This window comes from Macrobrachium rosenbergii, chromosome 42 (genome assembly GCF_040412425.1).
Source record: "Macrobrachium rosenbergii isolate ZJJX-2024 chromosome 42, ASM4041242v1, whole genome shotgun sequence".
Taxonomy (NCBI): Eukaryota; Metazoa; Arthropoda; class Malacostraca; order Decapoda; family Palaemonidae; genus Macrobrachium; species Macrobrachium rosenbergii.
In genome coordinates, this window is record NC_089782.1 from 38,986,322 (window position 1) to 39,003,587 (window position 17,266).

At 37.9% G+C, this 17,266-nt stretch overlaps 1 protein-coding gene across 2 annotated transcripts in view; it reads right to left on the bottom strand.

The window, feature by feature from the left end:
* Positions 1 to 16,608, bottom strand: part of LOC136828285 (carbonic anhydrase-related protein 10-like) — a 455,301-nt gene extending 438,693 nt beyond the window's left edge. The window contains exon 1 of one of the 2 annotated variants that reach the window (XM_067086160.1): positions 16,447 to 16,598. The gene's annotated coding sequence lies outside the window, so the exon portion shown is untranslated. Of the gene's footprint in view, positions 1 to 16,446 lie in introns of both variants that reach the window. The other variant, XM_067086162.1, reaches the window with a different exon arrangement.
* Between the last annotated feature and the right edge of the window lie 658 nt (positions 16,609 to 17,266).

Here is a 17,266-nt window from a genome sequence, read left to right on the forward strand (position 1 = left end):
ACCATACCATAACAAGGATGAAAAAAAGGTAAAATCATCCTGAGAATTGGAAACATTCACTATTTGATTCCGTTATACACTCTTTGTCTGGTAGTTTCAATGAATTTGGAGAACTGTGATCAGTTAGTGGTTACTTGATAAATGAGAATCAATTACTCGATTGTTCATTATTTCCAATGAACACTGCGAACTAAGAGTCACCTACTTGGTTATTTGATAACTAGGAATCACTTGCTCGATTGTTCAGTATTTCCAATGAACTTGCAGAACTAGGGATCCCTTGCTTGCTTTCTTGATAACTGGGAATCACTTACTCGATTATTCAGTATTTCCAGTGAACTCTGAGAACTAAGGATCACTTAGTACTTGGTTATTTGATAACTGAGAATCACTTACTCGATTGTTCAATATTTCTAATGAACTCTGAGAATCACTTACTTGGTTCTTTGATAGCTGAGAATCACTTTCTCGATTGCTCATTATTTCCAATGAACACGGGAACTAAGAATCACTTACTTGATTATTTGATAACTGGGGATTAAGTAGATATGTATTTGATATTTCCAGTGAATTCGGAGAACCAAGAATCACTCAGTTATATAATTCTTGTGAACACTGATGACTAAGACTCACCTGCTCATTATTAGATTTAGTTAGTGAATTCAGAAAACTGGGAATCACATTTCCGATGATTCAATTAAGAGCTGAAAGTCTTAGAAATATTCCTTAAGATTTTTTTTTTTTTTTTTGCATTTTTGTTAGATTCCTTTTCCACTTTCATCATGACAGCCTTTACCTATTAATCAGTGACACTGTTTCCCTTTTCCTCTGCCCTTTCCTCTTTTTCCCTTCTTGTATTTTCAATTTTTAAATAGTCTTCGTCTGGCCTCTTACCGCAAGGAAGGTGACGCGGGGATTATTAACAGAAGTGGTATTCAGAGCTCCCGCGTGAACTATGAAGATGAAGAAGAAGAAAACAGCTAACGTATCTCCGTGAGGCAGAGGCTGTAATTATTGGAAGCAATTATGCTGATTATCGGAAGAGCACCAACGTGCCGTCCAATAACCTCGGAAAAATATTCGATACGCGGAGACGCTCTAACTCACCGAGGAGGAGAAAATTTGCAGTCCGCGGATGCTGATGTTTACGCAAGAGAAGTGCCATAAATTCTTTCGCCGAACACATTTGTCAAGCAGACTTTTTCACGACTGCAAAATCTTGACCTTTTTCATGACTGCAAAGTCTTGACCTTTTTCATGACTGTAAACTCTTGACCGTTTTCATTACTGCAAAATCTTGACCTTTATCATGACTGCAAAATCTTGGCCTTTTTCATGACTGCAAAATCTTGACCTTTTTCATGACTGCAAAATCTTGACTTTTTCATGACTGCAAAATCTTGACCTTTTATCATGACTGCAAAATCTTGACCTTTTTCATGACTGCAAAATCTTGACCTTTTTCATGACTGCAAAATCTTGACCTTTTTCATGACTGCAAAATCTTGACCTTTATCATGACTGCAAAATCTTGACTTCTTCATGACTGCAAAAACTTGACGTGGTTACAGAGTAGTCCGAATAGTCATTCTAGTGTTGGAGAGAGAGAGAGAGAGAGAGAGAGAGAGAGAGAGGGATTTTCTCAACTCAATTGTTTCTCATCTTTCCAATCAGAGAACCAATTAGGGCTAATATTTCTTACGAATGCTCATGCCGTTTTCTCTGTCCCCTGAAGAATGCGCATACCATCAGTGACATAGTGCCAGCCATCTCTTCAGTGCCATTACCTGCCAGCTGTTTGTTGTTGCAGATTAAACCAGCTTTCTGCAGGGATGGGGCTCTTGCTCTTGGACAGCCCATAAACATCCAGCAATAATCAATGATTGAAAATCACTTCTCTGTGATCTGTCCTCGGCGATTAACCCAAGGCCTACAAAGTCTTAATGGGTCCTAGACTAACCTCTCCTAAAACTGGTCTCCCACCGTCACACTGTCCTTAAAGAAGCCTTCCTAGGAGATAGTCTGACAAAGGCACCTCCGTTGTTCAGATCTAAGCTGTCTTAACAGTTACATTTGCTACTGTGGTGTCTTTAATTCGAATATAAAATTTAGCCCAAAGGCCAAACGTTGGGACCTATGAGATCATTCAGCGCTGAAAGGGAAATTGAGAGTAAAATGCATTTAAAGGTGTAGAAGGAGGAAAACTTCGCAGCTACACTATGAAATAATTGCCAGGGGATGGTGGAAAGTAAGATGGAAGAAAGGTAATATGAACGGAGTAAAAGGAATGAGAAGGGTTGCAGCTGAGGGCCGAAGGGGCGCTGCAAAGAACCTTAAGTGGTGCCTACTGTGCACCACTTGAGGTGCGCTGATGGCACTAACCCCCTACGCGGGTGGTGTCTTTAAATACCCGAGAATCATATCTAAATTTTGTTTTTTGAGCTCAAACTCGTTGTTTCCGAACATATATTAATATACAGTATATATATATATATATATATATATATATATATATATATATATATATATATATATATATATATATATATATATATACATATATATATATATATATACTGTATATATATATATATATATATATATATATATATATATATATATATATATATATATATATATATGAATGTCTTTACTGTAATTCAACAGTATAATATGAAAATAAAAAGGCCCATAAAACACTGTATGAACGTTTCAACTATATATTTCGGCCATATATTTTACCAGTGAACAGGGGCACAGAAGGAAGTGCTCGAAATATATGGTTGAAACGTTCATACGTTCATACAGTGTTTTATGGGCCTTTTTCTTTTTCACACACACACACACACACACACACACACACACACACACACACATATATATATATATATATATATATATATATATATATATATATATATATATATATATATATATATACTGTATATATATATAATATATGTATGTATGTATACGTATATATATATATATATAAGGTAGACAGCTAATTTGGATAATGGAACGTATTACCAAACAATTTTTCAAAGGCAAAACCTTTGAATTACTGAAATGGGATTGAGGCACACCAGTAAAAACTGAACCAGTACAATACAGATCTTATTTTTTAGTATGAGCGCAGAACACTGGTTTATTGTTCTGTTTTCTTAACTCATTACTGAAAATCCAGGCAGCACATATGCACACGAACATACATACATACATACATACATGCATACATACATACATGCAAAACAATAAAACATGAAAGTATATCTTTTTTTCAAACGGGAATAAAAAAAAACAATATAGCGACACGCTGGAAATATATAGTTAATCAAAACAAATTAATTCCTGCTTTACCGAAGTCAGTCAGTCATAATAACAGGACAAAAATCATTTTTCATAAATATGGGGAATTTTTTTTTTTGTCAGTTTTCACGGACAACAAACCACCCAATTAAGGCAAGTAACAGTTCATACAAAGGATCGAGGTTCGTTTGTCACAAATGAAAGCCATTCTATATTTTAGGCAAACTAAACGCTTTTCTTTTCACGGCTACATTTGTTTGTACAATCATTCTCTCTTTGTCGTTCGTATTTTGTCAAGAAACGAAATGTAATTAGCTGCCAGAATCGAATATTCAATAAAAAGTAACTTAAAATATACATACACCATACATACATACCTGGATATATGCATACATACACCAGAATATTGATTTTGAAATATAAGCTCGACTAAGAACGAATTTTTAAAAAATGTACATAATAAAGGGAAAATTTTTAGAAAGGGGAAACAGGAATCTAGAACAGAGAGAGAGAGAGAGAGAGAGAGAGAGAGAGAGAGAGAGAGAGAGAGAGAGAGAGAGAGTTTACGAACAGATAAAGAAATAAACTGGGAGGAGACTAAGTGAAAAAAGAGAGAAAGAGAGTACAGAAGAAAAGAAAGTGGTAAAACACTTGGAACAACAAGCGAGAGAGAGAGAGAGAGAGAGAGAGAGAGAGAGAGAGAGAGAGAGAGAGAGAGAGAGAATGTCGGGAAAGCTCCCACAAATCAGTCCACATCGGCGGAGTACCGAAAACAGAAAGCAGCAGCTTTCGCCTAAACCCGAAACGACAAAAGCAGCCGTGAAATTGTTATCATTATTCCATAGACATCTCGAGCCACGAACCCTAAGCGAACCACCGTAATGAAACAGCTGGAGATAAAAGTACGCCGGACCAAGGGAACACATTATTACCACATTTAGAGTTCCTAATTGCCCCCGGGGGACCGATTTTCCCTGCACTTATAAACTGACGGCGCGGTACGATTGGTAGGCTGTACATAAATGCAATGAATACCCGAGCGTACGTAGGGGTCTGCATATGAGTGTGTGTGTGTGCTTAAAAGTGTTTTAGTCTTTGTACTGATTAAAAGATATTTATGGATATTAGGTTATCGAGGGATTAGGCCTTGTAAAAAATAGATGAATATTCATTTTCAGCCTTTCTTTGTGTTAATAAATCGTTCTTCAAAAGAATTATAGAAAGAAGCCATTCCAGAGATTATTCAGATAATAAGGAGATGGTATAAAATGAATACTGAATGTTGCTTCATTGGGAAGGCTCCAAACCCATGTTGCAGATTTTTGTTCTTTTTGAGATCCCCAATTTTCAGTCGTGGTTATCAGATGCAGCCTGATGTCGTGTCAGGAATTTTATTCTCATCTGTTCGACAAAGTTACTGTCCACCTCAGATGCCTAATTATCGGTTCAGTGCTACAAAATTCACAAGGTCGTGAAAAACTGTTGAATGATAAAAAAAATCCATAATTTCACATAAATAAACTGTATCTTTTTTAAATAATACAGTTTACTTATATATTCGTAGATTTTTATCATATAGCAGTTCCATTGTATATACATATATATATATATATATATATATATATATATATATATATATATATATATATATATATATATATATATATATATATATATATATGGTCGTAATACGAAAAATTTTTGGATATGTATAATAAAAAATCACAATTACATAAACTATCTTTTTTAAATAATACGATTTACTTATATATTTTGGATATTTATCATATATATATATATATATATATATATATATATATATACATACATATATATGTATATATATACATGTATCTATATATATCGTCGTGAAAACTATTGTATAATATAAAAATCCATAATTACGTAAATAAACCTTGTCTTCTTTAGATAATACAGATTACTTATATATTTGTGGATTTTCATTATATAGTAAATAAACCTTCCATTATATATATATATATATATATATATATATATATATATATATATATATATATATATATATATATATATATATATATACAGTATATATATATATGAGCCTTTCTCCTCTTATTTCCTAATATTTTTAGACATGCTTTTCCTTTAAGAACTGAAGCTCAAAGCGAAAATAAAAATAAAAAATTTCCCACACAGGTGTGACTCGAATCCATACGGCCATTATGGGTCACCGTACTTGTCAAACTATATACTGTAGATCAGGCGAGTGTAACCAGCAGGTTTTAGATGATGGCCTACGTTTGCAAGGATCACTTTCAACTCATAATTCTCCTCTGGAAGCCCATTAAGCTCGTAAGCAGGGAAAATCCCGAATGCATATGTGTATTCGGTGCCTTCAGATTAGATGAAATCCCTGCGTGTCAGGCCTCTAATACAGCGCGGCACCCGCCTCTACGCCCGTCAGAGTCGTTAACAGTTCAGAGGTGTCCTGAAAGGGTTTGAGGAAACAATGCCTTCCGAGGGGCTTGTTACAAAGGCTTTGAAATGCCTGAGTCCTTTACAGAAACCTATAGTTGTTGAACCTTGCACGACAATACCTGGCGGACAGGCTTCAGGTGTGCCTGAAAGGTGAGTGAATAGAAGGGCAAATAAGTGAAAGAGCCGCCCCGATAACAAGACAGAAATGTCCGCTATAAAACTCGCGCGTTTGAAGCTCTCAGAGTGAACGTTCTCGCCATTTCTCTCCTCACGTTTGTTGGTCTCCATATTTTTGGGAGAATCATGAGTAGAATTAATAATACATTCGACTGAAACTACCTCAGCAAAAAAAGGGGAAAACGCTGACTCGCCTGGATGGCGGGAAAGTAATATGGCGACCTCGAGATCTGATGGCAATCTGCGAAGCCAAACCTTGCTTGCCCGAAACCCTCGCCCCACCCTCAACCCCGCCCCTGAATCCGCCACCCAGCAGTGCTCTGGAGTGTGTATGGGAGAGGAGGAGGAGGAGGAAGAGGAGGTAGAGGGTGCGGTTGGAGGTGTATGTTAGCGAGTGCTGAAGGGGAGAGAGAGAGAGAAAATCACAAACTTCGGAGGCGCAGCTGCGTTTGATCTCGACGGCCTTTGGAACAGCAATAGAAGGAGAGACAATGGGCGGCCGTGGAAGCCCTTCTTCCTGTCGATCACTTGCTTGTTGGATCAATTGAGCAACAATTAAAACTAGACGGTCGACACATGGGGTACGAGAGAGAGAGAGAGAGAGAGAGAGAGAGAGAGAGAGAGAGAGAGAGAGAGAGAGAGAGAGTTGACGAGTAGGTAAAGGTATAAACTGGCAGGAGTCTAACTGAAACGAGAGAGAGAGAGAGAGAGAGAGAGAGAGAGAGAGAGAGAGAGAGAGAGAGAGAGAGAGAGACCCTTATCTTTCTCACTGTTTGATAGATTTAGTTGATGCGCTAATAAGACAGAAATGAAAATGAACTGAGAATGTCATTCACTCGACGCTTTGAAATGACTTAACGAAAAATATTACAAAAAGCTTGAAGGACGTTTGGCCAATTTGATTCAAATCTGTCGAATCAATCATCGTCAGAGGACAAATTTTCAATCTGTCTGATTCGTAGCCCCTAATAAGCTTTTACTTCGACCTTACCTCCAAAGAAAAGAAGAAGATTCGGTTCTAGTTTTTGCTACAAACCTGGACTAACCTAATGAGACAAAAGTTCCACAAATGGCGAATAAATCGAAATACTTTCTTGTGGGATCTCATTCGATGAAAAAACCTGAGTAACTGAGAGAGAAAATTACTTTTTAGAAGAGGTCACATGAAGACTCGGTCCATCCTGAAATACCTTCTTCCATACTTTTCGAAGAGGGTGCAATGAAAATTCTGCTGAAATAAACGAAACTATGTTTTTTATTTGTTCTTAGATTATGCTGTCTGTAACCTGCTTGTCCGGCTCTGGGTTGGGGCGGGGAGTGGGGGGTAGGGGATCGGGAGGGTAGGGGAGACAGCAGCACCGGGTTCCAGCGCCCGTAGCGCGCACCAACAAGCTCGTAATTACATAATCGACATAATGGGAGCTAAAGCGAGCTTGAATCTGTAGGACTAATCAATGAGCACAAGCGGAACTGTAATCCATCAGCTATTCTAAGTCAAATCTCGGATTTAATGGATGAGAGAAAATGTCAAGAAAACTTGTATCTCCGTTTTTAGTCATAACCTTTTGTCTTTCACTAGAACGGAATCTTAAGCAGAGTCCTCGGTAATTTATAAATCACTCAGACCAGGTCTAGTTAGCGAGGCCCTCTCTAGGGAGGAATATATATATATATATATATATATATATATATATATATATATATATATATATATATATATATATATATATATATATATAATTATATATATATATATATATATATATATATATATATATATATATATATATATATATATATATATATATGAATGAATTTTTACCACATCAACGTGATTCATATACGAGCATTAAGCTACAAACGTCCTTTAATATCAATTCACTCTACCTCGGAAATAATATATTTTTATATATATTACCCGACGGGGAATTTTTTAGTTGATAATAAGTTCGTCGTCTCGTGGGCTCGAACCACGGAAGACAAGAACTCAGGACTACAGCGAGGCGATTTTAACCACACGGCCAACACTTACTCATTATCAACTAAAAAATTCCCCTTCGCGTAACATACATGAAAATATATTATTTCCGAGATAGAGCGAATTGGATATTAAAGGACGTTTGTAGTTTAGCTTAATGCTTATATATATATATATATATATATATATATATATATATATATATATATATATATATATATATATATATTGTAGGAGGGAAGTTGGGGGCGCGGGCAGAGGTGCGAGAGACATGTATAAGTTTCCTAACCTGTCAAAAATAAAAACTTCTGTTTGTAGAATCACAGAGAGATGTTTCTACGGTTGTTGTAGTAGATCACATATGCCCTTGATTAAGCAAGGTAGGGGCCTTAATGTCTACAAAGGAAAGAGAGCTATTATGCTATTTTCTCAGCTTTGCGGCTACAGCCATTTCAGAATGTGAAAGGAGCAATTTTAGTTCATCCTTCGTTAAATAAGTTACCGTCATTCTGAAACGAATTTATAATAATAAATACAAAATTCATTTGAATTTCTGTCTACATGTCAAGTGGGCGACTTAGTGCCTGATATTTCACTGAATTATATATACAGACCCTCGTAAATCAATAATATTCCGCTTAATGATTCAAAACTACACGATCTCAGCAAAAGTCAATAACAAGGGTTTAGCTCCTTGTCAAACGGACCTAGTACGTGCGTTTTCCTGAAACTGAAATCCAAGAAGAAATATTGTTCTAGAGGAAACTAAGACTTGGTTTCTTGTCAGTAATAGTTTGAATTCAGTCAGGGAGAGTAAATTCTTGTTAAAGGCGAAAGTATTACCTTATTTTATGACAATATTCCATGCTCTTCTTTCCATGAAATTTTGAATGAAGTTTCATTTCTCACAATGGTAATGCATGGGCAAGCCAGCATGAAATTTTGCATCTAATTAAGTAATTAATAAGTGCTCCCCTGAATCTAATACTTGAAAGGTTGGCTGCATAAAAGGCAAGTCAACTTTGATTCCAGTTCCGTCTGATTCGCTCATCATCTTGTTGCGGAAAAATGTTAAAAACTGAAATGAATGGCTTTAAGTCGCACCTGAAAGACATTTAAAAGTAAAATCAGGCTTTTCCTAATTAAAAGAATAATCTAACAGTCCCTTTTTATCTTTGTATAAAAACCTACGACCAAAATGAAAAATAAAGGACTTTTCCGATGTTTCTTATCAGCTATATCCATCAATTACATTTTTATAGCAATTCTTTGGGTACCGGTGGCAGAAGAAGAGTACGCGCCTTTCTGACACTACAACATACAGATCCGAACCTGTCGCTTCAGTGACTCATTTCAGCCACAAAACCAAATTACCGGGAAATGATAAAAGAACTACAGCAGTGGTTCTTAACCAGGGGGGGATTTCAGTGTTTCTGGGGCGGGGAGGAATTGTGACCACAGACTGGCAGGCTCAAACTGGCTCTAGGACCACACAAAACGCAGTGTGCATTGGTCCGCACTACTGAGAGGTCACACTGGGCTTTCTCTCCGCTGGTTTGTGTGTTTGTGTTAGTATTTTGTTGCATAACATTTGGAATGTACCTTTTGAGGCAGACAATTTTGGAAAAGGGGTGTGGGATGACATTCTGACATATGGTGAAAGGTTGCATGGTTCAAAAAAGGTTGAGAACCACTTGACTATAGGATAGAAGCCAAACATAACCTTGAAGCTAGAAGACGAAAATGAATATTTAGAAGAAGAAGAAGACAGATCATCTTCTGGTTTCTTGTCGTTCAGCCTCAGTCAGTCAGCAGAGGCTCTGCAGTGCAACCCTAAAATTAAATCATGAAAACAAATCCTAATGAGACGACGTCATATGCAGATGGGAGGGGCCTTTCTACTCGACTGCTCATAAAGCGACTCGCGGAGATAATTCGATTGCCTGCATGAAAGCATTCAGATATCGTTCTTAACAGGAGACGGAGATTTCGGGCGGATTTCGATCGTAATTGGGTTGCAAAACTGTCGGTTATCAATTGGGGTTTTGATGAACCTCGCGGATGAATGTGCGCTGTGGGGTTCACACGTTTACGAGGGAGTATAATAGAGGAGGTTGACGTCTTTAGGTTTGCAATGGCAAGTCGAAAACATCTTGATTATTATACGTATTCATTAGATAATCTCTTATTCGTCGTTACGTTATATCTATTTGCGTCAGTGAATATTAATGCTTCGTCACAGAATCCTAAAGAAACAAGTCTGAAATTTCCCCTTAGCCAAAACAACATCTTTCATGGGGTTAAATATGGTGCATAAAAACAATAGCCCAGAGGCCTACTTGACGTATTCAGCAAATAAACACGCTCACAAAAATATCCTCACGAATACTTAATTATATACTGTATACACAACTGAGTACCTTTTCAGCGTGGGTTAATTAAAAGCTCGGCGGTGCTTTTCTTAGAGTGAAAGCAAATGAAGCACTGAAAAGTACCTTCTGCTTCCCTACAAAAAGTGTATATTTCCACAGAGATAAGAAATAGTACCTTTGCACACTTTCCATAAAAAAATTTCAGCATTAGCGTCAATCACAGCTATATCTGATTACCAGGGACCTCCTGTTTCAAAGCATTTCTCCTGTTGCTGCAAACAATGCTTGATTGTTAATTTTTGTCTGGATATATTTTGCTCACATTCTTGAGCTAATATTGAACAGGCCAGAATATAGTTTAGGCCAAAGGCCAAGCGCTGGGACCTATGAGGGCATTCAGAGCTGAGACGGAAATTGAGAGTAAAAAGGTCTGAAAGGTGTAATAGGAGGAAAACCTCGCAGTTGCACTATGAAACAATTGTTAGGAGAAGGTGGAAAGTAAGATGGCAGAAAGAGAATATGAACGCAGGTACCGGCAAAGGAATGAAATGGATTGCAGCTAGGGGCCGAAGGGACGCTGCAAAGAACCGTAAGCAATGCCTACAGTGCACCGCGTGAGGTGCACTGACGGCACTACCCCCTTACGGTGTTGAGCTTATATTGATATACTGATTGTGATAAAATTCACGTAATATTTACCTTTTTGTTATGTTCACTTCCAATTCTATTTAATTTCCTTAGGAAGGAATGATCTATTAACATGGTAGAGAATTTATGTCATCATACTGATGGTAGTGTGATTTTAAAAAGGACATACAGAACGTATTCACGAGCTAAAATAAAACAAGTAAAAAGTGCGCCAAAGTTTCTTCGGTGTAATCGAGTTTTCTGTACAGCGTATAATGCTGTTTGAAACAAGTCACGTATACCTTAGTTTAACCAGACCACTGAGCTGATTAACAGCTCTCCTGGGGCTGGCCCGAAGGATTAGACTTATTTTACGTGGCTAAGAACCAGTTGGTTACCTAGCAACGGGACCTACAGTTTATTGTGGAATCCGAACCACATTATACCTAGAAAAGAATTTCTATCACCAGAAATAAATTCCTCTAATTCTTCACTGACCGGCCGGAGAATCAAACGCGGGCCCAGCAAAGTGCTAGCCGTGAACGATATCGACCCGTCCAATGAAGAACTTTTTGAAACTCTCAGCCGCGGCCCTGTGGTGGCTTGTGTTGTTGGCACCTATAGCGGTGCCAGACGTACGATCATGGCTAATTTTAACCTTAAATAAAATCAAAACTACTGAGGCTAGAGGGCTGCAATTTGGTATGTTTGATGAGTGGAGGGTGGATGATCAACATACCTATTTGCAGCCCCCTAGCCTCAGTAGTTTTTAAGATCTGAGGGCGGACAGAAAAAGTGCGGACAGAAAAAGTGCGGACGGACGGACAAATAGCCATCTCTATGATAGTTTTCTTTTACAGGAAACTAAAAGTGGTTATTTTTTCTTGCAAAGTTGCAGCACCAATTTAACCAAGCCGATGGTAACGACTCGTGATTGCTTCTCACACAATCCATTTATAGACGTGAAGGAATACCACACAACTACATAACAAGAGGAAGATTGCAGTTGTTGCCCAAATTTAACCTAGGACATGAGAACGGCGATCGGAATTCCTTTTCTGCACCACTCCATCCACTTTTCTCTTCAATTCCACTTTATTCTCTAACGTTACCTCTTATTTTACAAATCTGCGCCTGCTCCTAATTTCTCCCCTTGCTTCTACACCGGTTCCTCTTTATTATACCATCCTTTACTGGTAGATCTGTCTTCCTTTATTTTCCTTCCTTCTTCTTTCACTGTCTCCTCTCTCTCATTCCCTTCCTGACTTCTAAACCAGAGTCCGTATCTTATTCCCTCTCTAACTCCAAATCCCGTGCTTTCCCTTAATTTCCTTTCTTACTTTTAAACCACTATCTCTCTCTCTCTCTCTTTCTCTCTCTCTCTCTCTCTCTCTCTCTCTCTCTCTCTCTCTCTCTCTCTCTCTCTCTCATTCGCTCTTGTTTCAACACCCGGGTTGCTCTATCACTTATAGGCATTGTTCCTCTCTCCATCACCTCCATACTTTTACATCTGTGGGGCCTCTCTTACTAGAAACAGAGTTTCCCCTCTCTCTCTCTATACCTTTTGAAGTTTTATACATGGATCCCTCCTTTACTTTAGAAATAAAGTAGTGCTCCTTTCTCAGTCAGTCTTATAAGTCTATTCCCGGGTCCCTTCCTAACTTTTATAAAGTGTTCCCTCTAAATCACTCTTGTAATTCTGCATTTCGACCCTTTTCTAAGCGTCTGAAGCACAGTTCTTCTCCCAGCAACATTTGTAACTCTACAAAGCTGTCACCCCTCAGTTCTCAAGCACTGTTCCTCTCTCTCTATCACTCCAGTACCTCTACAACCCGCGGCCTCCCCTTACCTCTAGAGCAGTATTCCTCTCACAGCTACCTTTATAATTCTGCATAAGGGCTACTACCTCACTTCCAAAGCACTCTTCCTCTCTCGGTCACTCAAGTTCCTCTACACCTGTGCCTCTCCTTACCTACTATTATAAGCAATGTCTCTCTCTCCATCACTCATGTAATCCTACCCAGGGGTCGCTCGCTTCTGAAGAAGCGTCTCTCTCATTTTTCCCTTGCTCATAGACCTATGTCCTCCCTATTTTTTTCCCTGGATCACTATCTGTTTCCTTTATAAGAGGGCGGCTTTAGAAGAGGAAGTAACTTTCACTACTCTCTTCACCATCTGAGTATCGACTCAGGGAGTTAATCCTACAGAAAGGCATCAATGCACTGTGTTGCTTATCACTTTGATTGTACGCTTGTATCCAATTCACATGAGAGGAAGGTCCCCTGTTATTGAAGCTAACCCACTTGAAAATAGAGAGAGAGAGAGAGAGAGAGAGAGAGAGAGAGAGAGAGAGAGAGAGAGAGAGAGAGAGAGACTGAATAAGAATCCAAGTCGATAATCCCTCAGCATAAGAAAAGAACGAGAATATTTAACAATAAATGTAATAAGGCTGTTGTGCTTAGACCTTAGGAGAACGGCCTGAGCAATTAGGAGACTTTACAGTGAAAGGGATCTCTTGAGGATATTAAGGGTCATTAAGGGGACTCCTTAGGTCGGTAAAGTCTCAATTACCAGCCTCTCCACGGCCGTCTTGAAATCAATTTAAGAGTCTTTCTCGTTTTAGTGAGAACTCAAGACAGCTCGTACTCATGGTATAGAACCTGAGTCGAGCGCATGAGTGATTGCTCGTCATATGTATGTATGTGTATGTATATATATATATATATATACATTTATATATACATATATATATATATATACGTTACATATTCATATATATGTATATATGTATTATATATATGTATGTGTATATATATAAGCTTATACAAACAAGAAAAAAAGAATAGCACGAGGAAGAATTAAACTTAAAACAGGAGGCACTGAATACTGGATGACTCAACTGTTAAAGTAAGAGGGATAATATGCAAAAAAAAAAAAAAACTGGGAGGAAACTCTCAAATTTTACAGGCTGTAAGGAGGGATTACCCTTTTACCTAAATGGAACACTGACCAAAGTAGTACCTGTAGAAATCGAGAACTCCCTGAAGTAAGGAGAGAGAAAACTCAGAAAAGAAATTAGAGTAGGACCACTGATTAAATTAACTGCCTTTGATTTAGCATTATCGACACAGAAAACGAAAAAGTGCTCCAGATTTCAGAGCACCATCCCAAACAAGGAAGGATAAGGTTAGTCGGTGCTACTTTGGCTTGTTATCTACGCGTCGCCTACTCCGAGGTGCTAGTACTAAACATGGCGGAAGCTCAGTGGGACGCCATGTTTATTACTGGCCCCTCGGGGATCGAAGTATTATATACACCCATTTCTGTATTGTGTGATTGACAAATCATATCAATAAACGATATCTTCGTGCGGCCGTCTACTTTACATTATACGGCGTTTAGTACTAGCACCTCGGAGCAGGTGACGCGTAGATAACAAGCCAAAGTAACACCGGTTAGTCTAAGCACAAAGACTTTCACTAACATATAAATTGTTTATGGGCCATCAAAAATTTATATACGCTTCTCACAGCAGTATGTTGAGCTATACGGCTTGAGAATAGTAAACCTGAATAAAACATCACATAATATTTATCTAAGTCACATGAATAGACAAACTGTATACAAGACGGCAAAAGCGGAAAGGAGTGTTGTAAGTAGGGGCAAAGAGAGGACGTAGAGAGGAAGACAGGAAAGCGTGCGAGAGAAAGAATAGGGGGGAAAAAGGGGAAAACAATGTTAATTAAGTTCTCTTATCACGGACGAATGCCCTGAATGAACACTGAATGAAGAGAAAGCATTTATTCTCGAGCCTCTTTCAAGCAGAGTTCGGGAGGGTATTTTTGCATGTTCCTTGTTTAATGAGGGCCTTCAGATTGCGAGTTTTCCGTGTCAGATTTCTTGTGGGGTTCGTGTTTGTGTTTTTGTCATGTTCCTTATTTCAAGTTTAAAATTGCTGTTTTTCGTCAATGTAGATATTCCATGAGTGTCACTTAGTTGTTATTATTATTATTTATTATTGTCGTCGTATTTTTTGTCAAATAATTTCACGGAAAAGTTCATATTGAGTCACTTGGTCCAGTGCATAGTACTATACTGTCGTGACGAAACACCAAGGCAGCATATTGCTAATTTTCACCTCGTTTAATTATTGTAAGAATATATAATTCTATTACAGGTAAATTAATCATCATCGTACAAAATATTTCGAAATATCATTGTTGTAAGGTCTACTGTAGCTGAAGTGAAGAACTTTGCATTCTAATCTACACATATCTCAAATACTGGAAAGTACCTTGTAAACAAACCAGCGATAGAGATTTCTTTCTATTCTAGGGCTTTGGAATGACACTTGAAGAGAATTATTAAATAAGGACTATCATAACAAAGTAATTTTGACTGAATTGGAATAAAATTATTCTTAAAAGAAGGACAAAGCAATAAAAAAATACCTGCCAAACCACTAGGCATAGGTCTAGCATTTGCTTGGCCAAGATTCTTTTCCTTGTTGGTACCATTCTTAAAGGCTATTTTTTCCCTTGGTATGACGCTTCGATAACTTTTACCATACATAAATTATTTTTATATTTTCGAAAATAAGGTGTACTTAAAATAAGGCATAAATGATATAGCCTCTTACCAAATGAGTAGTTTGAAGGCATAGGCGTAGCCTAGGCGCATTCGGGTCGTTTCGGCCGTAAGCACGTTTACGTGCAAAATGGGCGCCGTGTTTAGTACCAGCCCCTTGAGGATGTACGTAAAACATGATATAATAATGGTAAATACCATAAACATAACGGTAAATACCATAAACATAACGTCTTGCATTGTTTTGGATGTTACGGCCTAAAGTGACTTACGGCCGAAACGACCAGGACCGGCCTAAGCTACCAAACTTCATTTGTTTGCTATTGCAAGTCTATGATATATATCGTTCGGTGAAAACAAATTAAAATTAAAATTAAAAATACAAGTGTTTTGTCTTGAAATCGAAACAGAAGCTTTCTCTGCGGTTTGCTCAAGTCGTCCTGAAATACTCTCACCAAGTGTGACGCTTCGGAATTTCGCTAAGAAACCACATTCGATAAAATCAATTTTGTTAACTCTAACGCTGCCTTTACATATCTAAAACTGAAGTATTGATGGCATGGACAGTATCCAACAGGCCTACCTACTGCAAAGAGTTCTTAATGATTGACAAAATACAGCACAGCAGGTGTCCTTAGGTATCACAGTAACGTGTTTAAGAGACGACAATTGTTGACACAACCAGAAGCTTATAGGCCCAGTTCCTAATAAGCATTTTTAATGACGAGCAAGATCTTTTTTACTTGGTATTATGTGGCGTGTATAAAATTATTGTTGTTCTGATTTCGAAACTGAAACCGCAACTGCACTCATGTGGCAAATAACATGTTGAAAATATAAGACATGTCAAGAGAGGAAGCGTAGCTACCGCTGACAAGACAGTTGTCTGAGCGGCACAAAATTATGTATAAATATAATTCAGTACGCTTTTCTTACCTGTGAAGTGTCATTCCCTTTTCTCTTGAAGATTTCCTGTGCTAATTTCTGCCATTATAAGCTGCAAGATGCACTGTTATGAGAATAATTAACGAAAAACATCGCAGGAAACACTGAGCACCTTTTCAACTCCTGCGGTTCCCGGGCTCTGCGGCTGCAAGCAGCGCCGCCCTAGTGGTATCCCGCCAAACTACTTAGTACTGGTATACGGACATTTCCAGTTATTATTAATCTTCTATGGACTCAATTTTTATTGGCAACGAAGTCTGTATCGGAGAGGGACAAAACATTGGACGAAACACAAGTAAAGGAACAACCAAGTCAAATTACGAGCTTCTATAAAGAAAATTAAGTTGGAAAATGATGTAATATCAACAGAAGTAGTAATCAAATCAACAGTCGTCTTAAACTGAAGAAGAAGTCATAAAAATTAGGATATATGCAACCAAAGAATAATAATGACAACAAAAAAGTAAACATACAGCACGTGAAATGACCAGCCATAAATACGAACAATCAGGGGCGAAGGGCAAGGGTTAGGAAACTAGTGTATGGGGATAATCAAATGGGAAAATACCAACAGAATTTAGAAATGGACGAGGACGGAGATTATTGGGGCAATGAGAGAAAAGGATAGTGAACAGGGCAGTTGTAAATGAATATTGATCACACTGAAATAAGAGGAATGTTTACAAGGAAACCATAACTATTCCACACACACACATACACACACATCCATACAAACACTTTAAAGGAAAATATAACCGAGAAGTGCGTCTGCCTCAGACAGGATTCGAACCGGGAAAAGTGCATTTGACAT